General features: G+C 28.3%; 2 protein-coding genes across 3 annotated transcripts in view; one reads left to right on the forward strand and one right to left on the reverse strand.

Annotated features, from left to right (window-relative positions):
* Nucleotides 1-12,928, reverse strand: part of LOC129913007 (dopamine receptor 2) — an 86,742-nt gene extending 73,814 nt beyond the window's left edge. The window contains exon 1 of one of the 2 annotated variants that reach the window (XM_055991316.1): nt 11,848-12,928. The gene's annotated coding sequence lies outside the window, so the exon portion shown is untranslated. The remainder of the gene's footprint in view (nt 1-11,847) is intronic. The other variant, XM_055991317.1, reaches the window with a different exon arrangement.
* Nucleotides 1-26,915, forward strand: part of LOC129913008 (pickpocket protein 19-like) — a 105,702-nt gene that overhangs the window by 18,235 nt on the left and 60,552 nt on the right. The gene's annotated exons all lie outside the window — the stretch shown is intronic.

The raw sequence follows: 26,915 nt of genomic DNA on the forward strand, positions 1-26,915 counted from the left end.
GCTCTCAATAAAATAAGTCACGTTTGGTTTATTTGAGCAATCTTTTTACCATAAATCATCCTGTCTAATGTTTACAAGGGTCATATAAGTAGAAACTTCCTCTACACTTACACCCGTTTGTTTCCCAAAATCGTTTTGGGGATGAAAAAAATTTCACCGACGACGTTTAGAACTTACAAAAAAAATATTGCTTCAAATTTGTCTTGTCAAGTCAAAATACTCTCGTAATTTTCCAATTATTGCCTATAACAAGTTAATGGCTTTGATGTGGAAAACATTAAAGTACCGTCCGTCGGCGCGCATGTAAACTCAATTGAGAGCAGCACAAAAAAAGTGGAAAAAATCTAATAAAAATACCAGAAATAATGAAAAAGATCTCATTATGCAAATAGGATAACGTCAGTACAAAAAAAATAGATACGAAGATCCCATCTCTTCAAATAACGTCTCTCAAAGCTTTGCAAGCCGCTGTAAAATATAGCTCAAACCATTCCAATCTATAATAATCATTCTAGACCCCCTACCTCCAATGTCTCCCTTTGGGGCTGTCTAGTATAATTGAAATTTATTCATAGCCAAAGAAATTTGCAATGTATTTTGTGTTGGGATATTTTGAGCTATGCCTCGCGCACAGTTTTTGTTCTGTATAAAAATAAAATAAAGGACATTTCAACGGTAATTGATTTATGAAGAAATTACTTTGTGGTGTTTTTTTTTTTCGTTTTATGTTTAAATTGTTTTTTTTTTACGATAACGCTGATATTATCTAATTTTCAATTTCCTTAGCGTGTTGGTCGCGTTAAGTTAGACTGAATGACGACAGAGGGGCGGTGGTGGTCTTGGTGTCGACAATTTTAGATCCTTGATGAAATTGTAATTCTGGCATAATTATAGCGTTGACAGTTATTTAAATGCCAATAATTTTCTTCCGCATCAGGTGATTATGGTTTTTGTCTGAGTGGTTTTTTATTTCCCTCCCCATCCTTCAAAAAAGGACATCTCTAATAAAAAAGCACTTCCTTTTGCAGAACTTTTTTATTCCAAATTTTATAGTTTGGAATTATGGTTAATATTTTTACTGCAAATTCCTTTCAAACATAAATTGGTTTTATGTGTTTGGCGGTTTCAGGATAATTGCATGCAGAAAAAATGTCCCTGTCCTAAGTCCACTCTCTCTCTCTACCCGTACCTCTTTCAAAACCCAAGCAAATTGAAAAAAAAGAAAGGATTTTTGAAACTTCTGAACGTGTGTCTCTCTGTGATTGTGTGTGGGCAAAATGCCAAATGTCTTTTGTGAGTTTATTTAAACTCGGTTAAAGGTCATGTAAGCATTCCACAGTGCTGAAAGTAAACACATTGCCAAAGGAGGGAGCACCTCTTATATTCATGTAGAACGAATATGTGTATGATGGTAGATAAACTGCGTCAAACTTTCCGAAAAATTGCTCACAAAATTTTTCACCCTGGAGTTGGACTGGCTGGCATATACTGGGCATGATGGTGGACAACATGCAAAAATGAAAACCCATTTCAATCCGGAACGAAGCACGTATTGGATTTTAGGTCGGAAATGGTATGTGTTAAGTCAACGAAGCAAGAAATTGGAATTCAATTACTTCTACTTTGGTCATAGTATCTACCTACACGTAGGATTTCTACCGCATAATGACAATGACAGTGCTAGATAAAAAAAAAAAATAGGGATCCTTTGAGCACATTGAAATGCGAAGGAGTTAGGAAAACAATGAGATTGACAAAAAAAAATAGGTACCTATTGTAACCGAGGGTTTTTTTTGGGAAATTGTTCATTTAATGAATGTATCTAAAATGATAATCTCTTTGAAGGTACCTATACGCTTTTTGAATTCATTAGTATCTTGTTGCCGAGTAGAGGGTTTTTTTTGTGAACAAATTGTCATAAAGAGAATAATTGATCAGATTCAATTTTCAATTTCACATTTTACGTAGGTATAGAAAAAACAAAAACGAAATAAATAGAACATGACTGAAATGTGAAAAAAAAAATTTGACAGTAAAAAACAATCATTGTAATGGTTTTCCGGGAACAAAAAAAAACTGCTGTTTTGTTCATATTAACGAAAAGATTTTACATATTTTTAAGTTTAATTTTTTTAAACAGTACGAACCGTTCTATTTCTGATAATATTAAGGAAAAGGCAACATAAAGAACTTTAGTTGCGAGTCCTTATACAACAAAAACATTGTAAAAAATCTTAAGTTGTTTTAAGTTAATGTGTGAAACAACAGTGTTTCTTTTCTTTTTTTCTCGAAAACGACAATACGTTTTCGCATTCGGTTTTCTATTTTTTACCAAAAATTAATTAAGGCATTGAAATTTGATAGTTTGATAGTAAAATTAAAGCTTATTTAATGTATACATACAATATTGAAAAATTCGTTCGAATAATTTTTAGCAATTTTAACTCAAAATATTGAAATTGAAAATAAATTTTTCAAAAATTGTTCCAACAGCAGGGCATTTTGGTTTTGATCCAGACAAAAGTACATATCGTCAGCGGAAAGCATAATTATTCTAAATCCACTATAAACCGAAAATGGGATAAGTATGCAGTCCTCTTTCCGAATTTAAAAAGCTTTTTTGTCTAAAAAATTTCGTTCAGCACATTATTCGTAACCACTTTAGTCTTATTTTTCAAGTGAAATTCATTCTTAATAAAAAAAAAAGACTAACCCGATTTAAACCGAAATTTTTAGAAGAGCGGTTTACCCTTTCGAACCCAAGCTATGAAAATCAATATTAAAAAATGTTTTTTTTCGGTGTTATCGGGTCAAAAACATCACAACTAAGAAATATGAATAGCAAAAAGTTATTTTCCAAAATAATGAATATCAAAACTAATGTGTTTTTCTCATGTTACATGTAAGTAACATGCACTGCCTATGACCCCCAAAAAAAAGTCGGAGAACTGAGAAAATAACTTTTTATGAAACTATAATGTAGGTATGCTATTTCTTCTACTTGTTTAATTTAATATTTTTTACGAATTTTTCAAAAAATGTTACATGAGAGTAACGCTGGGTCCGAAACGGTTAAGTAAAAGTAATATTAAAATTTTAGAAAATTAAAAAAAAACACGTTTTTGGATTTTTTAAAAATATTTCAAATTTAAAAAAATTTTTAAATTTTGTTTTCATGTGCAAATTAATTATTTCTTAAACATGGCATAGGTACGAACATTTTTTTAAAATGTTAGAAAATTTGTATATTTAAAAAATTATTGTTCTGGCTCAAACGATTTTCGAATTTTTTCTCTAAAAAATCCTTTTTATACAAGAAATGAAATGACATACATATGTATGTACTTGTTTTTTTTTTTTTTTTTTTTTGTGAAAGGTCATTTAAAACGGTGTTTAATTAATTATGAAAACATTTAAATTTTTTGTACACTACCTACTAATGAAATTCGTTAAAAATATTAAATTTTAATGTTTATGTTGAATCGGGCTTTTTTGGTCACTTCCTTTTATATGCAAATAAAAATCTTTATTTCATACTTTCTCCCTACGTTTCGTCGTAATTTCTCGACCCCTGAAGAAGTCGAGAAATTACGACGAAACGTAGGGAGAAAGTATGAAATAAAGATTTTTATTTGCATATAAAAGGAAGTGACCAAAAAAAGCCCGATTCAACATAAACATTAATAGTTCAAATAATTGGTCAAATTATCATTAATTCAATTAAATTTTAAATTTTCCCTAATTTTCTTGAATAAAAAGCTTTAATAGTCCAGTGCATTTATGCGATGTTCATATATGGGCGACCCAGCAGTTTGTACCACCCCCAACACTAAGAACACTTTTTCGATATTCTGAATATTAAAAAAGTTACAAGCCAAAAAAGTAAAAAAAAGTAAAAATGACAATTTTAAAGATTTGAGCACTTTCTATCAAAATTATGAAAAAACGTATCGAGAAAAGATTATTCGCCTTAAAATTCTCTACAACTCTTCTATACAACTTTTTTTTGTATCGCTATAATTAATAAAGTTATTAATACTTTTTTGTTAAAAAATACCCCTTTTTTACGCTATGAAGAGACTTAAATATAAAAAAATTGCAGGTCCTGAACTTTCTCTTGTAACATAAAACTTAAAAATACACACTAATCATTTAAAATTCAAGATTTGGTAAAAAAAAAATTCAGAAAAAAGTAAATTATAAAAAACACAAACAAAAAAGAGCATTTTTAACAAAAAAAAATTATTAATAACTTTTGTATTTAGAGCGATAGAAAAAAAAATTGTATAGCAGAGTTGTAGAGAATTTTAAGGTGAATAATCTTATCCCGGAAAGTTTTTTCATAATTTTGATAAAAAGTGCTCAAAACTTTAAAATTGTCACTTTTTTTCTGTTTTTTTTTTTACTTTGTTGGCTTATAACTTTTTTAATACTCAGAATATCGAAAAAGTGTTCCTAACATAAAAGACGCGAAATTTAATTACCTATGTTTCTTGTATACACAACTTTTATGTAGGATAAATAGAAATCGAGATATTCAACAAAAACTGAAATCCAATATGGCGGCTGAAAGGTGAATTTCACGAGTGCGAAAAATCAGGGTAATGATATTCAGCCAATGCTCTATCGAATGAGCAAACAAAAATTGGGGGTGGTACAAACTGCTGGGTCAAATTATAAATGCACTGGACTATAACATTAGAGTTAATTTTACCATAAGAGCAAGTATGTACGTGCGACCTCAGTCGTGCATTTTATTCAGTGCTGTTATGATTTCGATGTCGAGAGGATCATAACCCTCCTACGTAACTTTTCACACTAATGATCCGCCTGTGGGGTTCGCCGGGTAGACTTTAAAAATCGGTGGCAAGCCTCCCGGTTTTGCATTGTTCCATTTTTCAGGCCAACTAAGTGCTGGTGCTTTTGCATTTTTAGGCCTGCCTGAATGGTTCCTTGTCTTTAATATTAAAAAAATAATTTAATGGGACATCGAACAATAAAAATAGGTAAGTAGCCTTCTTCAAATGAGACCCGAGTATTTTTGACTGTTCTATGTCCCATATTTTGTTTTAAGTCCACTTTTAATTTAAGGAAAGAGCGTACTTGTTTATGAATTGTTCTACGTCCAATTTTGGGCTTTAAGTTTTTAAAAATATTAAAAATGAAGTAAATTCGTATGCATTATTTAAAAGAAAAGAACAAATTTTATAAAAAATATAACTTGAATAACATATTTCGATGGTCATTGGCATCAAGAATTTAAAAAAAATATCATTAGTTTATATGTGCAAAATGGGAAAGGGTGTTTTTTTTCTATCAAACTAAATTTATATTGGATTTAAAGGGTCAAAGCTATAAGTATCCTGTGAAACAATTATCCGTAAGGACATCTCAATACTAATAGCTTTCACCTTTAAAATCCGATATATATTATTAGTAATTACCTAAAAATGAAAAAATGGCAAAACATTATTAAAAAAGTTAAAAATTATTTATATTTATAAAGAAGGCTCTTTTGATTTAAATTTTTTTTTTTTTCTAAAAATGCACTTTAGTAAAAGAAGTTACATTAGATAATTTTTTTTTCGTATACAACTTTAGAATAAAAATACTTGAAAAGAAGACATTTAAATAAAGTTGGTATGCCATTGTTTTTATAAAAATTTATTAAAAATAAATAAAAAAGCCTTTTATATTCAAAATTCGTTTGTTTGAATAAACCCTCATAGCTCATAGCCATAATTTCTTGGTAAAGAAAATATGTATAGATATTAAAATCAGTTTAGAAAGTACCTAATTTCTTTCTACCAAAAAAAAAAAAAATAAAATGATCCCAAATTTTTGTAAATATTTTGTCCATTCCAAGAGTAATACCAACCTCTTCGCTTATAGGGTTAATTGAATAAAACTTCTTTGACAAAAATTTGGATTTAATTTCATGAAGTTACCAACTCGTTTAAATTTTTTACTAGTATAGAAATTTTCTTTCTCAAATATAACAAAACTAACAACAAATAATAAAAAAAAAAAAAACAAATAAACTTTTTAGTTTCCAAATAAAAGAGAGCTTCCTTTTCCTGTTTCTCCTTATCATATCATACCTTAAGGGCGCGTCTCTGTCAACTGTCTTTCTATTGATACAGGGTCAAAGGAAAAAAAAACTAGGATTTATATCCTTCATTTCATGTTTAAGAATTACTTTCTACTTGTGTGTGAGTGAAAAAAATTAAGAAAAGACTAAAATAAAAAATTTCTGGTGGATTAAGATGGCTTTAGTTATAAAATCTATTGAAACAAAAATAATATAACGTCTAGAAATAATATCCTTCATATTGTTCATTTCTGAAAGTGCGGACTTAATCCAAGAGGTGATGGCAAGAAAGATAGAAGCTAAATTAAACTCATGGGTCTATTGTGAGACACAGCTTTTATTCATTTTTTTTTTTTCTCTTCTTATAATTTTCTATGCCTTGGATTTGACTTGGTTGGACGAAGAAGAAGAAGACAATGACAATGATTTTGTTTCTTCTGTGTTTTCTTCTTTTAAGGATTCTCATAATAATAACTTTTCCAAACAAAAAAAAGGACACAAAATGGGATTTTTGAAATTTGTTTTGGCTCCACAAAGATAATTGGATGGAGTCAAATATAGGGAATAGGACTGTGTTTAATAAAAAAAAAAAATAAGCAGGCTCATATTTATGTGGCTGACTTTTTTTTTTTGTTTGCTTTTGGTTCTTTGCTTGTCATGAAATATTTTTGAGTAATGTCCATTTTTTGTATTTAAAAAATATTTTTGTTTGTTTTTTTTGGAAGAGAAAAAAAAAAAAATCTAAACACCGTAAACAAAAATGGTCATTTTAATCAAATCTAACTGTCTAACATCCAAAATTGGATTTCAAAATGGGTTTTCAGGCGAATCTGTTGGTATCGGTATGAAAAGTTGGAGGATTTTTGTCTGCTTATTTGTTGAGTTATATAGTCTTAATGGAACTGACAGATTTTGTTTCAAACTTTTGGGGATTCCTTTTTTGTACTTGCTGTTTTGGTGTAGTTAATCTATGGTAGGACGGTATCTACTATTTTAGAATGCGTCAAAAACGGAGACATTAAATGATAGAAAATGGAGTTTTCGAAATTTGGTGAAAGCGAAACCCTCTTCGTGAAATTCCTTTTCATACCTCCTTATTTGCTATAATATTTCTTATACAAAAGTTGAATACAATAAAATTTCTCAATACATCCTTATCAATATCGGATTATTTCTAATAAATTACAAAAATCTGATATTTCCAAAGAAAAACAAAAATACAATGTATAAAAGACTAAAAGATAATATAGGACTTGTTGTTTAATGTTTGTGTACTTATTTCTGTTTCATATCTAATCTTCTTAAATAAACATTTTTGCAAAGTACTCAATGATCCATGTAAACAAGAAGATTAAATTAACGGCAATAGATTATTGCCATATTACATCTTTATGCTTTTATTTACTTGGATTTAGTATATTACGAAAATATACTCAAGGACCAAAAAAAAACTTTTTACATATTCCCCTATGACACAACTGTAGACAGATTTAAAGGACAATTATTATTGTTTCCTTTTATTTTGTGAATAATAAATGTCTTCCAAAGTTTGTTGACAGTAGACAACAGAGGATGTTATGATATCATAGTGCGTTTTTTTTTCTATCATTATTATTAGAAATTCAAATTTACCATGATAAAGGTCTTAGACATTTGAAAAAAAAAAGTTTTTGTTTAAATAAATTTTCATGTTTTGCTCAAGTGTATGTTTACTCAAAATATTGATGTGGTCGGTAGTCCTTAAACGTGGGCGCAAAGAGCAGCGATCCTGAAGGGTAAAAAAAAATTTATGAAATGCATGGCAATAGCCTTGTAGATTCTGAGCGGGCTAATAGAAACTAATAGAAACGTTGTTTTCGTCTAAGAATATTTTTTTTTTATGGACTGTTACCGAAATGATTTGATAACTGCCCTTTTGTAAAAAAAAATATTCGATTTCGACAAAGTCGATGATATTTGAGAAGAAATGTTTTGAAAACCGTTTACCTACATCAGACTAAGAGTTAGATCTGATTATTTTTGGCACAGTTTTTCTATGGCTTTGTCCCTATGCGAAACCTTAGACTACAGATTATAATGTCGAATGAATCATTGTCAAATAGTCTTAAGATATTTTAGACTTTAGGGACTAGTTGTTAAAAAAAAGTGTTGCTAATAAAATTTCCGTCACCGTTTCGAATTTCGTGAATTTAAATTTTAATTTTTTCGGACTTACCGCGATTATATTTTGTTATTTTAAAACTATCGTGAATTTGATCGAAATAAAGTACTTTTTTCAAACACATAGCACTTTTAGGCCAGCTAGTGGGAAATTTTCTTTCAAGAGTTAAAATTCTTCCAAGTAATGGCAAAATAAATGGTAGAATTTAGCGTTAAATTTTGAATGAACATAAGGAATCCAAAGGCAAATGCAAAGTTCTTTCAGTGTACCATCCGTTAAAATTGTTTACTAACATGAATATTATAACAAAAGCTTCATTATAGTTTTATTATTTACTGAGAAGAATTTGAAAAAAATTGTAAAATAAAAATTAAATTTTTTATACCTACTAGAATTTTCGAAAATTGAGAAAAAAATTAGTAGTGTCAGTTTTGAGAGTTATGCATTACAATCTAAGAACAAAATAAAAAGAAAATAGCTCTGAAATGACCTGTTGCGTATGCAAAATGCTGTCAAATTGTTATTGAATGTTCTTGGATACATTCATAATTATCTAATAATCTTTAAATACAAACATTTTACAAAATTTTCAAAAGCCACATTTAAAAAAAAATATTTCAAAAACTTTTTCTGAGAAATCAATTTTTTGAAAACGGTTTGATGAATTTTATCGAAATTTCGTTTTTTTGGTCTTCAACTTTTTTTATGAATTTTTTTTTTTTGAAAATTTATAAACTTAGGTACCTACAAAATTTTTTGTTCAAACAAATTTTTTTTCTTAAAATTCTTTGTTATATAAGAATTTAATTGGCATACTTGGTTCTGTATAAAAGATCATTTGAAATTACCTACTTACATATAAAATTGAAAAAAAAAAAAAAATTAATTATAAATTTTTCATAATTTTTATCAATAAAAAAACTTTATCATTAGAGTTTCTTTCACCACAAGAGTAAGTACGCGCAACCCAGTCTTGCATTATATTAATTAATTTTCGGCTCACCATTATTTTTGTAATGGTCGAAAAAAACTCTACGTTGTACTCATGCCTATTGTTTTTTTTCCAATTAAAATTTGTCAATGTTATACTTGAAACCATTTAAGATATTGGGTTAAAAGATAAAAATATTCCGGCCTATAGTTTCGAATTTATTAATTAAAGAAGTATATTTTTCGGTCCACTAGGATGGTCAAGTGCCTTAATATTAAGTAAACATCATCGAGTTTATCTATTTCAAAATGTTTACCATAATAACACTGGTCAACAAGGTTTTTGTTACAGATAATCCCGTTAGAAAATCGAAAATGATACTTTTTACCAGTTTTCAAGATTATTTCTTAGCTTTTGGTTATTTGTTTTAAATAAATTTGTAACGGTTTCTAAAAGAACTAAATCTTTTCTTTCTAAATCCGTTTAAATCTCTTAAATATAAGAACTTTCTTACAGGAATGTAAATGAAACGTTGTGTCAAAATTTGAAAGCGATTGGCAAAGAACTTTTCGAGATTTGCTATTAAAAGCAAATGAATCGTTTATTTCAGAAACAGCATAAGTCCACTTTTTCCAAAAATTTTTTTTTTGGAAATTTTTCATTTATGTATAGTTGTTCATCTTCTGAAAAAAAAATAAAGTATGTCAGACCCCCCAAAATACTGAAAGAAAATACTGAAAGAAAAGGGCTCAAAATATATGGAAAATTTTCACCCGGTGACAACATTTTTGACTGTTACATACATGACTTTTTACCAGTTTTAAATTATTTTGGCAGCAATCTTGACACGCACCCCCTTTTGTTATATATCTATAAAAAGGTAAAGAATTACTCTATCTGTATCTATTAAATTCATTAAAATTGTACTCAGGATTCAAAAGTTATAGCCAGATTTCTGGTGGTGGTAGCATTTTTAGCTCTTGAATAATATGACATTTTATCAGTTTTAAATTTTTTGGCAAACATCATGACACGCAAGCCTTTAAGTTATACATCTATAAAAAGGTAAAGATTTACTCTATCTACTGCTATTTAATTTATTAAAATCGAAATTAGGGTTCAAAAGCTATAGCTAAATAAAAACAAAAGTTTTACCACAAACATTTCGTTTATTTCAGAAACGACATAAGTCCACCGACTTTAAAGGCTTAAAAACCCGCAAAGACCTAAAAAAAAGTTTATATTTTAAATGTTTCTAAATGCATCTTAGGCTAGATTATTACTCGGCATACTCTAAATTTGAAGTGTTGTGGAATTTTAAGTAAAAAACAGTTTTTTGTTGCTCCTGAAAAGTTTATGCTCATGGACTTATGTCGTTTCTGAAATAAACGATTCAAATATACATGAGATATACCAAACACGTTGATTTCAACTTCAAATTTCTCAAAGAAGAAAAGAGATTCGAGCTCAGCACACCAAAATCCTATAGAAAAGTATACCTTGGTTTCTGTAATAAAAACAAAGTTTAATTTTGTTAACCAGTGTAATTAACCTAAAAGCAAAAATATTTTTTTGTTTTATTTCGCTTACCAGTGTAATTAGAAACCTATATGTTTTTAAACCGGGCTTTAGGTTTGACCTAAAGCCCGGTTTAAAAACATATAATTATCAGTAATTAGAAACCTTCAATTTAATTGTATCATTTTTTCGTCTTTGAGAGTACTCCATAAATTAATGAGAGAAGCAAGCGCAAGCGCATTATTGAAAACACTGATTGACAATATTTAAAAATTACTTATTTTAAAACATCATCTATGATATGAAAATCTTTAAAATAACCTTCCCAATGATTTACAATTATTCTATTAAAAAATTCCGTAAGAATGAAGAAAAAGTCATTTTTTTTATAGATAAAGAAAACCTATTAATTCGTTTTTTTTTTCAGTCTTCACAAAAAACGAAAATAAAGATTTGGAACTATGCATTTCTTGGTTTTCATTACAATGGTAACTTAATGCTAAAATTCTTAAACATAAACGACCAATAATTGAGAAATTCAGAGACATACTCTTTGCTCGAAAAAAAACCTGAAATAATTTCTATGGACTCTATGAATACTTCGTTCTTACTTGTAAATGAAAAGTTACTACCAACTATTAAGGTGATGTAGGTTATTTATTTTTTATTAAATGACTACTTGTACCAATTTTACCCACTGCAACAAAATAATGCTTTCATAAAAGCCAAAACTAATTAAAATTTGGCCAAGTATCAGGTGGTCAGAATTTTTCCAATTGCATTTTGTTAAACCACTTTCTAAAGCTCGTCATTGATTGACCTTGAACAACCTTTAAAAAGTAGTTTGAAAAAAAAAAACTATTATTCTAAAACTTTCTCAATAAATTTTAAGGTCAAACCAGCAGTTATCTATTTTAAATATCTTTATGAAGTTCAATTAATTAAATCCTTAAAACTTCAAACCCAATTTCCTTCATTTCATGACTTTTGGTTTTTTTTTCAAATCCAACTAAAATACCTTCTTTCTATTCTATTCAAACAAAGAAAAAAAGTTTTTAAGAAAATCCAACATCTAGCTAATTCATAGAATCATTAAAAAAAGAGGAAGACAAAACTAAGAAAATAGTTTCACAAAAATAAACTTACATTTTAACAAGTTGGTTAGTGCCAAAACAATCAATTCCAAGTTCAAGGACGATGCGAAAGTACGAGTATAAATCCACACAAAAACACAACAACAAATGCAACAAAAACAAAAAAAGAGTAGCCTACTCACAGGATGAATGAAATTTCTTTTCTTTTTTTTTTTTGTATTTTTATTTTATCTTTTATTTGTTGGGAACGATGATGTCTTCTTTTTATTTTTTTTTCAAGGATTCAAAGGACACACTATGCACTTAATTTTTTTTTGTACCAATGGAAGACCAGATTGTGATTTATTTCTTTAATTTACTTTTAAAAACTTTTTTGCTATAAATTTAATTTGAAATGTAAAATCATTAAATATTTAGTAACACTCTTCTTCTGCACGCACCGAACATTCAAGGTTTTCGAATATATAAAAGAGACAAAAAGTTGTCAACTCCTTAACCAAAGCACTTCATAATTTTTATTTTTTGTTTTATTTATTTTTTAAGTTAAAATTTTTTAAAATATTTTTTACATATTTTAAAAATATTTTATTTTTAAGAAAAATATTTAAGAAGGGGAAAGGTAAAAATTGTAAAACATTACCACGTTTTTCACATTTTTTTTTTTTTTTAATTTTATTTTTAACACTTAATTTAAAAAACAATTAATAGAGATTTGTTTAATTTTTTTTATATAGGAATTTTTGTATTATATTTTTTATTTATAATTAAAATTAACAATATTATTTTTTTTTTCTTTTGTAAAAATAAAAAATCACAAACAAAAACAGCGGGTCCGGTTCTAGCTTTTCTTCTCACCACACAGTTATCGAATTTTTTTTTTTTTTAACCTTTATCTCTTTTGAACTTATTATGACCAAAGAGTTTCGCGTCTGGATCTAAACTGATCCACTGGACTTTACATTGGAGTTCAATCGTTGTTGGTTAAAGTTCTCGCAAAAAAAATTGAAACAAAAAACGAAGCCAAAAAACGGTTCTTGTAAAAACTGCAGGACGAGGAGTATTGTGCAGAGTAAAATCTGAGTGGCTATCAGTTGCCAGAGAAGACTGCCGCCAAAAATTCGTCAATTGGACATACACAAGCTGAAGAAGCTTGAGCAATGTTAAAACCTTTCCAAGCCATAGTGATAGCGCTTCCAGTTCCCATAGATTGTATGGTGTTGAGATGCTGAGTGAGAGCGCATGCTTTCTACAATATAAACGGTATCCTTCCAAAGAGAATTTGTGGGATTTTTGTAAACAAAAATGGTGAAAGCTTTCTTCTGGGTTTAATACGAATTCAGCTATAAGACTTGTATGGGGAGTAGAAAAAGAAAAAAACAAGCGTAGCAGATTGTGTGTGGTGAAAATGGCATGTGTCATCTCTGAAGTTCAAGCTAAATGACCTTTGTAAAAGGCACCCAGGCAGATGATAATGCGTAAGCATCATAATGCAACCGATGCTGATACACACAGTGCCAATGTCGCAGTAATAGAAAGGGAAACAGACTGTTTTCACTTGGGCGGAGATGAGTGAGAAAGGGAGGCGAAAAAAAGAAAAAATGGATGAATGGTATTTTTAATCTTCGTTTAATGCTTTTAGAAATAAAAAAAACTGCAAACGCGGTTTGTTTTACACAAAAAACACTTTGATTACTAACTCGTTGTTGATGAAAAAAAGGAAGATTATGGGATTTTGAAAAAGAACACCAAAAAGTGACCTTGAATCGATACAATTTCAAAGTAATGTTTTTGTTGTTAAGGATTCGATGACTAAAGAACATTGTTTCAGTTTAATAAGTTAAATGTGTTAAATTTTTCAGAATACAGTATCGCATGTCACACCCGTAACACTGTTAAAACGCTTATTTTTCATTGTTTTTTATTCAGATATACTCATAATTAACTTACTCAAATAAAAAAAAATGGAAAATTTTTTTAAGGTCACGCCCGTAACGTATTTGTTAGTATTATAAAGAATATGTACTGGGCGTTCAAGTTGAAATCTATTGATATTGAATAGTGGTTGAGTTTGTCATAAAAAAATCGAGTGAAACTGTCACACCCGTAACGGTGCGTAACGTGTCAGTTTTATATTTTTTAAATATTTTTTGTTTTGTATCGAAAAATATTTTATTCTCAATTTAAATTGAATGGTGAAGACAATCTTAAAGCCTCCTTAAACATGTCTAAGGAATAAAATCTGGCATAAAATGATTTTAATTAAAATATTAGCTGAACCACCGGACTTCGTTACAACTTTTCTTGTATTTATTTCCAATTTTTGAATCTGTTGTGTGAAAGTTTTCCAATACCAACAGAAATCGTGTTTCAACAACAAATCAAATGCATAAAATTCCTGTGTCGCGGTGTTTCTTATCAAACTCCTACGAAACGGCTGAACCGATTTTTATGAAATTTTGTGTGTATATCGGGTTTGTTTGCGAATCGGCAAACACCTATATTTCATACTCCTAGTTAGGGTGGTCCAAACAAATTTTGGGAGTGGAGGTATAACCAAAATTTAAGTATGCAGTCTTAAAGCTTTATGTCTGGCAGCTTAAAATCGCGACTTGATATGGTTTTCGGGGGAGTTGAATAAAGTGAGTTTTCCATTTGATATGGGTAGGCTAAATTACAACAATTTCACATACTGCATATTAAGACCGATAACGAACGATTAACGATAACGATAACGATAACGATAGCGATAACGATAACGATAGCGATAACTATAACGATAACGACAAAGGCGACGTGAACCACGTTTCTTACTATAACTCCTTTTCGAATGGGAAACAAAAATTGAAGATGGTTTATACAAACTTCTGGTTCAGATTTATAAATGTAATGTTGTGCCGGCCGTTAAACGAAAACATTTAGTTACACAATGCAAGTACCGTTGTGCATCCATTTTGTTTTTCCCGAAAAATTGAGTACGAACGAATACATTGCTTAAGAAATATACTTTAGCAAACACAAAAAGTTGGTCTTCTCGACCAAAAAATGGAATGAAAAGTTTAAACTACAAATCCGTTGTTACAGTACAGTGACTTAAAAAAACAAATTTAGTTCTTAGCTCAATACATATTTTTCTGCAATTTTACTAAGGTATCTACTTTATTTTAATTGAAGTTACAAAAAATTTAAATTTCAGAATGTGCCATAAATTTACTCCTCCCAGTTTCAATAATTATAATTTGTTATCCTGTTTTCATACTTTGACTTTCCCGTTTATATAAATTACTTTAACTCATGCCTATAAAACCTACCGGAAGTTAACTTAATTTTTAATTATTTCGTATTATAATGCAGTTTTTATAACCAACATATTTTCACGCTTTTTTATTTCACACACAGTATTTTCTTTTTCTTTTTTTTAGGTCGAATAATTTTCAAGACCAATAAGTACTTATCCTAATTAAAGTACTTCGCATTAAAACAACATTTAACATTCGTGTCAAAATCACGCCTGCCTGTTAAGAAACTATTAACGAGTCATTTCAAATACATTTATTTGTGCCACTACTTTATATTTGCAAATCATCCATGCTTGCATGAAAAAGCAACTTATTTGTACTTAAAAGAGAGTTCTACTCACATCAGTTGAATAATAAATGACCACAATTTCCATATATAACCACGCTACATCCATCCGTCATTCATAAAACTTAATTTTGTACGAAAAATAATGCACCAACAATGTTTGGCAATACAGTGACCCAAAATATACACGAAATTTCAGATTAACGATAATATTTTTATCAATGAAATTGTAAAGTTCCCTGCACGACTGACTTTCTATAATATTTGCCCTATAATCGTAAGCTTAGAAAAATAGCTATAAAACACATATAAAAACCAATATTCGGCTTTGTTTTAGGTTCGTTAACACGCTATTCAAAAAAGATCCTTCCTCGTCCTTTTATTTTTCTTCCGTGGAGCTCCATATTGCCCCACTCTGCGGGCGAGACTTAATAAAAATTCATATTTTTACATTCTTGCCATTCATCATATCCTTCGCATATACTCAAAAAGTCCTCGGTTGAAGGAAGAGAAAATATTTTATAGAGGAGTTAGTTAGCATTATGGGCCACTTCTATTATAAAGCTGACGTTATGCAGGCATAATTAGGAGGTGACACGATAGAAAGTTCCTTTTTTTTGCAAGGATTCTAACATTTTTCGCCAACATCCTGCTGCTGCTGGATGTCGTGTGTCAATGCTGACTGGCTTTTCATTCCGTGACCATATTCATAAATTATTGTGGTTTTTTTTTTTTTGTCGGCAACAACGTTTTGTTACATCATGGTACCTACCGGTAATTTTTTTCGTCGTTTCGTTGAGTTTATGTGAATGAAGAGATCCTTGCGCCACCACGTTTTAGTCATTTCATGGATCTAAGTCGTACATATAAACGTCGGTCGTACATATCCATGCAAAATGGGAGTGAGTTTAATGATGTTTTTATTTGGAATCCTGCTGTGGCGCTGTCTTATGGTGAAATGTTTTTTTTTTTTTTTTTTTTGTCGTCGGCTATAAGCTTGAATAATTTCTAGGGTTTTCTCTTTTTGGGGTTACTTGAACCTAATTTGTTGAAGAACAAACTCGCATTACTAACAACTGCTGTCACAACATTGAACCTGTCAACAGGGGCGATTTGTATATATCCATGCAAAAAGGGGCACAGTCGAGAAAACAACACTTTATGATGACTTTGGTCATTAAAGGCTGACCCAAAACAAAAAAAAAAGGCACACACTTTACTTTCCCTTTTATATGCTTTTTCGGTCTATAAACTATGACTTATGACTTAGTAATGAGGTTCGAAGGCAGCCCCAGACGCCTGAGAAGTTTTTTTTTGTGTACTCCTTCAAGACATATGACTCTTTGAAACAGGGTTGGGTTTTTAAGAAATGGCGCCCGGTGTGGGACTTTGGTATAACTTTTCGAATTATACATAAGCTCTAAGCTAAGAAAACCTAATCTAATTTGAGAAATTTGGGAAAAACTGAATGTTACTGATAATCACTTCTATTTTATGGTTTTGGGAACCACCTTAAACTCTTTGTTTTATAACCACAAACCGACCCTGTTCTGAATCGGATGAAAGGTCAGAAAACATTTATCTTAATAGCGTTACCCAAAAATAGAACACAACTGAGGACATTAACAACTTTGAGTTAGCATTTAATTGATGAATGTTAAAGTGACTTGTGTGCGGTTAGTTGATTTCCAACAAAAAACAAAAGAAGAGATTCATAAAGCTGTATAATAAAGGTTAGATACGGTGTTAGGATTTACATGAAGTCAAATTATCGGGTTTTGAATTAATAAATACATTATTTATTGGGTACAAACTTTGCTTATTTATTTAAGACATACCAAATACCAAATAGAGTGTTATAGTTTTGTATGTTGCTATTAAGTTAATTGATTCAATACGTGTGTAGGGTGTAAGTATATTTGTATTTGAGGTTTGTTTTTAGGGAGCTATTAAATATTTATATCTACCTACAGAGTAGTTTGTTTTATTGGGGTATAGTGTGGAAAGTTATTTGTCTGTTTTGCGTAGGAATATTTCCGATAAAAACAATTAAGTCTGAATATTTTTGAGATAGACGACATTAACCTCATGACGCCGCATACATAATTTAATATTTATATGGTTTGTTTTCATACTCAAAGGTGAAATTGCACTTTTTTTGGCATGACTGTAAAAATCTGTGACTTGTGAGCGATACTCTAGAATTCATTCAAAAACATTTTTTGAAAAATATTAAAGTTAAGAATAAATAAATAATCAATATCACTTTTTATAAAAATAACATCACAGAAAATCAATTATCAATTTTAGGGGGTCACTGTGGCGTATGTGGAACATTTTCTTTTCGTTTTGGAACAATTTAAGCTCACAACTAAATTTGTATCTATAGAAATAAACGAGATGAGTTAAGATTTTAGAATTGTTTTTGTTGGGAGCGGTTTAAAATTCTGGCTTCAAAATTCTGGTTTTCAAAATTCTGCTTTTTTCAAGAAAATTCTGTTTTTCAAAATTCTGCATTTTTTATACTCTGTCTTTCAAGATTCTGCTTTTTAAAATTCTGCCAACATGTTTTCTTTTAGAAAAAAATTCTGCTAATTCTGTTTTTTTTTTTTTTTTCATTTATGTAATTTATAGTTTATAACTCACATTGAGAACTATTTAGAAACAATGAAGAATATTCCTTTTCTTAATTAAATTTTTTGAATATTAATTTTTATTTGATAAATTAAAAAAATTTGACTATCATTTTTCGAAGATATTTATCATTAAAGACCTTTTTTCAATATTTTTAAATTTATTGATTTATCAAAAAAATTAATATTACAAAAATATTCGTAAGTAAGTAATCTCAAAAAAGCAGCTAATTTTTAGAGAAGATCATCTTTTTTACAAAATTCTGAAAAAAAATAAAAAAAAAAAGGTTTGGAAATTGTTAAAAAGCGCGCGCTTTTTAACATTTTTTAAACCCTTTTTAAATTTTTTTCAGAATTTTGTAAAACAGAATTATGAAAACCAGAATTTTGAAAAGCTGAATTTTGAAAAACAGAATTTTCAAAAGCAGAATTTTCAAAAGCAGAATTTTGAAAAGCAGAATTTTGAAAGAAATTTAACAAGTTTTGAAATAATTTTTTTAAACTAAATTCGAAATAAACATAGGTATACAAAAATTTGATATAGAAGTTTTGATTTCATTTGTTTTATGAAAATGCATTTTTCGAAAAAACAAAATTTTAAAATAGTTTAAGCCCTTTTGTTTCTATAATTTTGTAATAATTGAAAAAAAAAGTAATTTACTCACCTACCATTCAATACTATTAAATGTCCCGTTTCACAATATTGATTTTTAAGTATTGTTATTTTTTTTCTAAACATTAAAATATGTACATTATTTTTAAATTATAACAATCCTTTGTGGGAGAAACTTATAGAAAATAAAAAAATACTTCTATGGAATCTACTTTAAACAATGAACTTTGTAGATAATTTGGAGGGAATATTTTTTTTAGATTTTTAAAAATTTTTCGATGATACTCTTCTAGAAGATCGAAAACTTTATACTAGCCCTGATTTTTCTAAAACTCGGTTGTTAATCATTTTTTGTTTTATTCCTAAACCAAAAAAAAAAAAAATAAATACTCACTTGTGTAATTTAATTTTGCTTGGAGTTAAAACAAAAATAAATAAAATGCACGACTGAGTCTTACAAAATTGCTTTTATGGTTTATGGTTTTAAAAACTAGAAAAAAAAATCAGTTTTCATTAAAAATAGTTAAGAACTGAATTTTAACAAAACTTGTTCAAAAACAAAAAAGGTATTATTCACTCATAGTAGTTTAGTTTTGAAATCAGTTTCAAGAACTGGAAAACAAAACTAGTTTCATCGTTTTTTGTATCACAATTTTCAGTTAAAATTAAAATTTCAGTTTACTGTCATATTTGGAGTTGTTTTGGAATAGTTGAAAGATGTGATTTCGTGACCACGGTCATTGGAAATCTATGCAATATCTGTATGCAAAAAATTCCAAATATTTAGTTTCAAAATAAAAATTCCAAAATGATGTAAAGACAATAAAAATGAAAAAAAAGGTGTTTAAATTCTACATACAGTATGTCTGTTCCAGTTAATATTGATTAACCAAGTAAGTTCACCATTAAGATTCGATTTTGGTGAGATATATGTCTTTTTAGCAGAAAAAATATATTTGTCATTTTTTTTGTGCATTATTAATTTTGAACGGCTTATTCAAGATTTAAACTTTTAAATTTTAACGCTCAAATTTGGGGTATGGCATATCTCCCAAGTCCCAAGGAGAGTTATGTACTATTTTAGTATAAAATGAAAATTAAAAATTTTACTGCATTCTATGTTGTTCGAAACATTGTTATACACTCTGACGTTTTTAATCTGCAACGCTAAGGTGACATTTTGAAATGACATTTAAAAGTCGAAATAATGGAGCTTTTGTTTTCCCACAATAAATAAATATCCTCTTATGACAACTCATTTTATTCTATCAAACAGTTTTTTTATTTTTTTTGTTCAGCATTTTGAACTATTATTTTGTCTACGTCGCAAAAGATCTTAAGTTGTTTCACATAAAAGTTCCGGCTATTTCTGTAAACAAACCACTGCTACGGAAATAGTCAATATTGCCAACCCTCAATTGAAGGAGCTCTATGCCATACAAACCTTAAAGTTTTTATGTTGTCTGTGTAGGTTTCATCCATCCACAAGACACATGATACTTAAATACCGTACCTATCAAGGTTTGTTTTTCATTATGTAGATAAAAAATACGTATACATACGATACCAATAAGACGTCATTAAGCATGAAGACCTTCAAATTCAAAGAAAGTACGTACTAATTTTTTTTTTAATACCTACTTAGTTAGAAAAATGTTTTTAATTCAAGAAATAATTTAAGTGGATTATTGTAAGATTAAGTATTTAAAATTTTAGATTTAAATTAAATTTTCTTATACTCTTCCAAATGACTTGATATACCTCAAGAAAGTCATAAAATAATATTTTAAAAAAAAAACCTTCAAGAATATGTTCATTGAGCACAAATTCACAAATTTTATTTAGCTGACTGCTGTTTTTTTTTTTCCAAAGTTTGATCATTCAATTAAATAAAAACGACATACAAATTCCTTGAAAAAAAAAAAAAATTACGTCTTCAAAAATCATGACTCATTTCTAACACATTAATTTTTTAGACACGATTCGCAATTCGCTTTAGTCGTCGTTGTCCTCGTCTAAAATGAAGCCAGCCAAAAGCAAAAGGAGCACATAAATCTTTCAATACAATTTTCAAATTATGTCCTTATACAATAAGTGTGAAAATTCCTTAAATGAATCATCATAAATCCAGATTTTCATCTACATTATATTTTCTTGAAGAAAAAAAAAAAATAAAAATATGTAGAAGACATCCGTTTGCTTTCATATACAATTTATTTTTCAATGAGATATGGGGTAGTTTAAGGACATGTTGTGCGTTAAAAAAAAAATAAATATAATTTTAAAAATAAATAATAAATTTTAATTTAAATACATACATATAATAAATTAAAAAAAAAAAAAATGATTCCTTTAGTTTCAAACTTCAAAACAAATTTTCCAGAAAACTGAACAATTTTTTAGTTCACTAAAAAAAATAAAAAGCAAGAACATGCGACCTAATTCTATACTTTATTTAAATTCTCCCCAAACCACCTTCCTTCTCATAAATTCTGTTTCACATAAAAATGAAGACAAACACTGCTGACTGATACAAAATAACTCATAAAGCTCATAAAAATTCATAAATTTGGCAAATGAATCGTTTTGAAATTTTGCGGTATCGTTAAGTGGCCATAATCGAAATTTAAATCTCCTCCCCCGAAAAAAATAATAACAATAGAAAACCCTTAAAAAAAATTTTGTTGGCCCACAAAAAAGCAAATATTGAAGGCTCTCTTTCGATTTATTTTGAATAAAAAAAAAACTCTTAATACATCTAATCCTGGAAGCAGGAAGGAAGATTGAAAATGTGAGTTTGTTTTTAGCTAAAAATATCAACCCCCAACCCCACTTAACCACTGCATCCCTTCTGTCGTCACTCTAACTGAACCTGATGATGAGAGGTTGTTCGCTTGAATAAACTTATTACCAGCCTATACCTACACCGACACCAATATATCCAAGAGGAGGCTTTCGGGGCCACAAAATGAGTTACTGTGGATGGTTTTGGGTAAAAGAGGAGGGGAGGGAGTCAAGACTGATGCCAAATATAAATTCGTTAGAAACCGAAGTTGAGGCAATTTTCCACGAGGGTGCCAAATATAAATTGCTTTCGCCGAGGGGTGACTTTTATATGAGTAACACAGTAGGTATCTTCTGTATGCTTATACTCATACCCCCTCTCTACGCCATCAGGACCTTATCTTTCCTTGGTTTGTAGCTATATTCAGTGGTTGTAAATGTGGGACGTTAAAATCTCAGAATTTAGTCAAACAGGTATTTGATTATATTTTTAAAGGAACGTTTTCAGGCTTGAAAAAACAATCGACGAGCAATATCATCTTCAGACAAGGTCCTTGTGCGTCGCACAATAATTTCAAATATATGAATAAAGATTTAGAAGTGATTTTAAAGATTCTCATTTTCATGAACCAGTTTAATAAATTACAAAATACTTTATTGGTTGTTTTTTTTTTTTTTTTTTTTTTGTTTTTATTCTAAAAGACAAAGTCATTTCTATAATCTTTCAAAGTCATTGTCTATAAAGGTTTTTTTTTTTATTTTTCTTTGGTAAATGAATAAGATATTTTTTTTGTTTGCATATACAGTGATGTGAAAAATAAAGTTTTGACAGCTAATTAAGGTAAGGTGCGTGTTGCTTAAGTTGTGGTTAAGTTAATTTATTTCTTATATGTCATTCTCAATATAATATTTTTATGAAAGTTTTTTTTTTTTTTTGGGAAAAGTTCTAACACGTCACACCTAACTTATATAGAAGATCACAACTAATTACAAAGGATTCGGAGGAGTTGGATTTGATTATTTTCATGATAAGCATAATTTTTGTATTAGACAAAGAAAAGTATGAATTGGCATTTGACACCGAGAAACATTCTCAGGTAGCCAAAATTGAATAAAATTGCGTAGCACAAACCAGTTTGTAACCAACATTTTTATTTATTATAAATAGTTCTAGTTAAAATGCTAATACATATTGAAATTACCAAAAGATGAGAAACAGTACATACACATACATGCATTGGAAGAAAATTCTTTTAAGATTTGGTTATAATGAATTTTTGTTAGTACCACTGAAAAGTGATATTTGAAAAAAAACTACGGTTTGGCTCCTGGAAATTTAAATTTAAAGCTTGTAATATTTAACTGCTATTCTTCAAAAAAAAAGTATTTTAAAAGTTCTTGGTTATCATCGAGGGGGTTGCTTACAATGGTAAAATATTTTAATACAAGGAAACCAGTTTCACGTTTGAATAAGCTCTTTCCTAATTAAATAAGAAGACGATTAAAATTTTAAATTTTCAGTTGCTTACTTTTTTTTACTTCAAAATTCCTGAAGAAAAGGCTATTTCTTTAAAAATGAGTTTTGTATTCTCTTAATTATGTTTTTTTTTTTTTTTTTCAATTACATCTACCAAATTTTTGTAAGATATAAAAAGATTCAAACACCTGAACTCTCAGAGCAAGCTCGTGTAACTCAGTCTTGCATTTTATTTTATATTTTTTGTTAAGGGCATTTGTAATATTTTCATTTGTTTTATATGCAAATCAGAAAAGATTATACAAAATTTTTCGATATCTTAATCAAAATTGATTTGATGAATAGTTTAAAAAAAAAACCTCAAATTTTGAAAAATAAAATTCTCGTTTTTGAGAAAACCAAATGAGGATTATTGTTCAAATTTCAAATTTTATTATTGTTTCAAATTTAAATCAACATCAAATTGGTTGTTACAAAAGCTTTTTATATCTAAAAAAATTCCTTGAAATTTTTGGAAATAATATAAATCAAATATTTAAAAAAATAAAATATCTTAATTTATTTTTTTTCATTGAATAAGAATAAAACTATGCCTTAATATATCCAAGTTTGGAACATCTTCTAGATATAACTATAAGTGACTAAAAACACTTTTTGCACTTTTACAGAGTTTAAGAATATGTGCTAATGTTGTGACAGTCAAATAGAGGTACTCTCCATTGATTTTCGCGTTATTGACACATCTGATGTCAATGAAATTTTTATACAAAATTGTTTTATTGACTCCAATATTAAGACTTAAATAAATTAACAATAATTAAATCGTTTTTGGATTAAAAAAAAAAGTTCAATTTTTTTTATTTAAAAAAAAAAATTTAAAACGGACCAATAATACTGTGCAAGTCGAAATTCTTGACAGGCGCGCGAATAACTGTTTCACCCTATTTTGGACCCGAGAAATCCATTGGCATTATTAGTTTTCGATTTATCGGTACGACTTCGAACAAATTTTTTTTTGAAAGTTTTTTCAATTATTTTGAGAGTTTCCCACTGTTTTTAGTCATTTTTAAACCAAAAACAATATTTATATTGCTTATAATTCTGCTCAAACGTTATTTGCTACCAGCAAAAAGACATTATAAACAATTTATTTGAAAGTTTAGTGATTTTTTTTGAAATAATTAAAAAAAAATCGAAATTTTTTACATTGTTTATCGTTTTTTCGCTGTTTTTTTTTCTCTTTTGCACAAATACATTGCATGTTTTCCATTAAAAATTAATTTAACTGTTAATTTAGTGTTGGTTAAACTTAAACAGACTATCGATAACATAAAAAATATCGAGTATATCGATACTTCACAAAACTATCGATAGTTGCAATACTTCCAAATTATTTTACCACAAGGCTACCGATATTATCGATAGCTTTGAAATTAATTAAACACAATTTGAACTACAAGTTAAGTTTTCGTTTGACATTGGATGTAAACAACGAATTACAATGTGTTTGGTAGATATCGATAGTTTCCATTGTCGATTGTATCGATAGTTTTACGAAAAAACTATCGATAATATCGGTAGCCTGTATTTATAGAGATGTTTTTGTAACTTAAACTAATTTTTTTTATTATTTAATTTGTTTTTTTTTCTTAATTTCTAAAAATAATCCTGATGATTTTTTAAAAAATATTTTATTATTCCAAGCAAGTTTTAAACATAAGAGCAAGTGCCATGCATTTTATAAGGTTTTGGAGAAAAAAATTATATAAAAAAATTGTATGCTCTATCAACTATTGCCTTACCCTATCTTGACATAAGAAACATAGTGTAAAATTGTCAAAGCCCATTTCTCGTTAGCTGTCTATTCGATAATATCCCGAAATTCGATATGAACAAATTACCAAATTTTGAGAGGCCTTAAACGATCTTTGCCCAATTTCGTCTAGGTCATTACTTTTCTATGTATATGCAAAGATTTAAATCCATCATTTATAGACTAAATAAATGATAGGAAAATTTGTCATTGAAATTTGAGCTCTTTTTAAATCACAAAAAAATATTACGCATACGCCGCAGTGACCACTTTTTGTTTGTTTTTTTTTTTTTATGAAAGCCAATAAAATAAATATTCAAAAACATTTAAATGTTTCTGATTAACATTGCAGACACGATGTTTTGTCGTTAAATTTCAAGGTAACTTTTTCAAATTTTGTTCGCTCTCAAGGGTTAATTGAAAATATATTATGATTTCTTTGGTTCGAGAAAAAATAAATTTGTCCACTAATATGATGGTTCAAACTGGAGTTACTGCATTTCAACTTATGTAAGTCAAACTTGAAAATGTTTCCAAATAGAATCAAAATTAGCTATTGGATTACGGAGCTTATAATTGAGGAGAAATGAATTTGTTTGTATTGTAAAAGCTTTAAGAATTTTAACTGAAAGTTGATACAATTGAAACTTGACCAAGGTAGTTCCGAAATTTTGTTGAATTTTTTTTTTTTACGATTCAAACTTATTCTAGGGCCTTTAGCGAAGTCAGTATTAATTCGAACTTTTTTACAATTTGTTGGTCTTTTTGATCAGACTATGTATAAGTTGGCGTTTGTTTCCTTCTCTCACAAAAACTTTCACACACAACTTTGACACATTATTTTATGCTAGTTACATACAGAGTTATATTCTCTTACAATAGATTTAATAATGACGATCACGGATACGTTTGTAAATCCTCTTTACAGAGAAATCTCATTTCATATATTTAACGTATCTACAAAGAAAATTGTTCCTCGTTGTTTTCATTTAAAATAAAAGAACATTAATCAACTAGAAACAAATAAACGTAAGTAAGTTCCCCTATTTCTATTTTCTCAAAAAAGAGACATGTCGCCTCTAAAGAAATATCTGTTAAGTGTCAAGGTGAAACATTAAAATCTTGATCTCACAAATTTTATACGAGCGTAAAACGTTCTTGTCTTTATGCTCCTTCTTTATAGTGCTTCTTAGAATTGTATTTAATTTTCTTAAAAGGAGTAATGTGTCATTTTAATTGTATTATGCCAGTGGCATAATTTGTCTTTACTTTTGTTCATAACAAAGTTATATACTACAAAGATAAGAAAATACAAAATGAGGAAAGAAACATATCAAAAGTGTCAAGCAGGATATAATGTTAGATGTTTGAAGATGATATTATCCGCCTCTATGACGTGTAATTATAAGCACACATAATTTTTCTTTCATTTCAAATATTAAATGAGTTGTTTTATCTTGAAAAGGATATCAATTGTCATTAGCAGGATAATAACATAGTTATCGTTTCTTTTGGATTAGCTAAGACATAGTAGATTAACAAGCCACTTTTGAGGAAAAATAGGTAATAATTGCTTCTTAAAAACAAATTCAAAAAAAAAATGTTCTTTGACAATAATTCAAGTTACAATTAATATCAAAGAAAAAAAAAAAGTGGCTGTCCTAAAAAACGGTTTACGGACTATAATTTTACTTGAAAAAGTCATAATTTATAATTTTTGAAGCTCATATATTATAAAAAAGCGAACAAAATTAGTAATTAAAATTAAGTAAATTAAAAATTAGCATTTCTCACTATGTCAATTTTTTTAAATGCAAAAATATACAAACAAAAAAATTTTAATAATAATTTCTTCTATAGAATAAAACCATAATAAATTATATTTTGTAAAAATAGTATAATAATAATTTATATATTTATTCTTTGCAGCAAAATTACAGTTTTCTTAAATTAATATTGCACAATTTACAGAGATTGGTTATAATCTACCAAGTTCTCAGAATCTAACAATAAATACGTTTTTATACAAAATGATTTGAAGGAAGAGCTGCAGTAAAAAACCTTAATTAAATATGAGAAAAAAAAAGAGAATACCAAATATTAGGTGGGTGAAGACGGGGTTTTGTTAAAAAAAAAACCTCACAATGTAATTTTCAAGAATTTTTTAAATTTTTCTTTTCGGTATAAATATAGAACAATAATATAACATTTATCAGTC

Source organism: Episyrphus balteatus, chromosome 3 (genome assembly GCF_945859705.1).
Source record: "Episyrphus balteatus chromosome 3, idEpiBalt1.1, whole genome shotgun sequence".
NCBI classification, from domain to species: Eukaryota; Metazoa; Arthropoda; class Insecta; order Diptera; family Syrphidae; genus Episyrphus; species Episyrphus balteatus.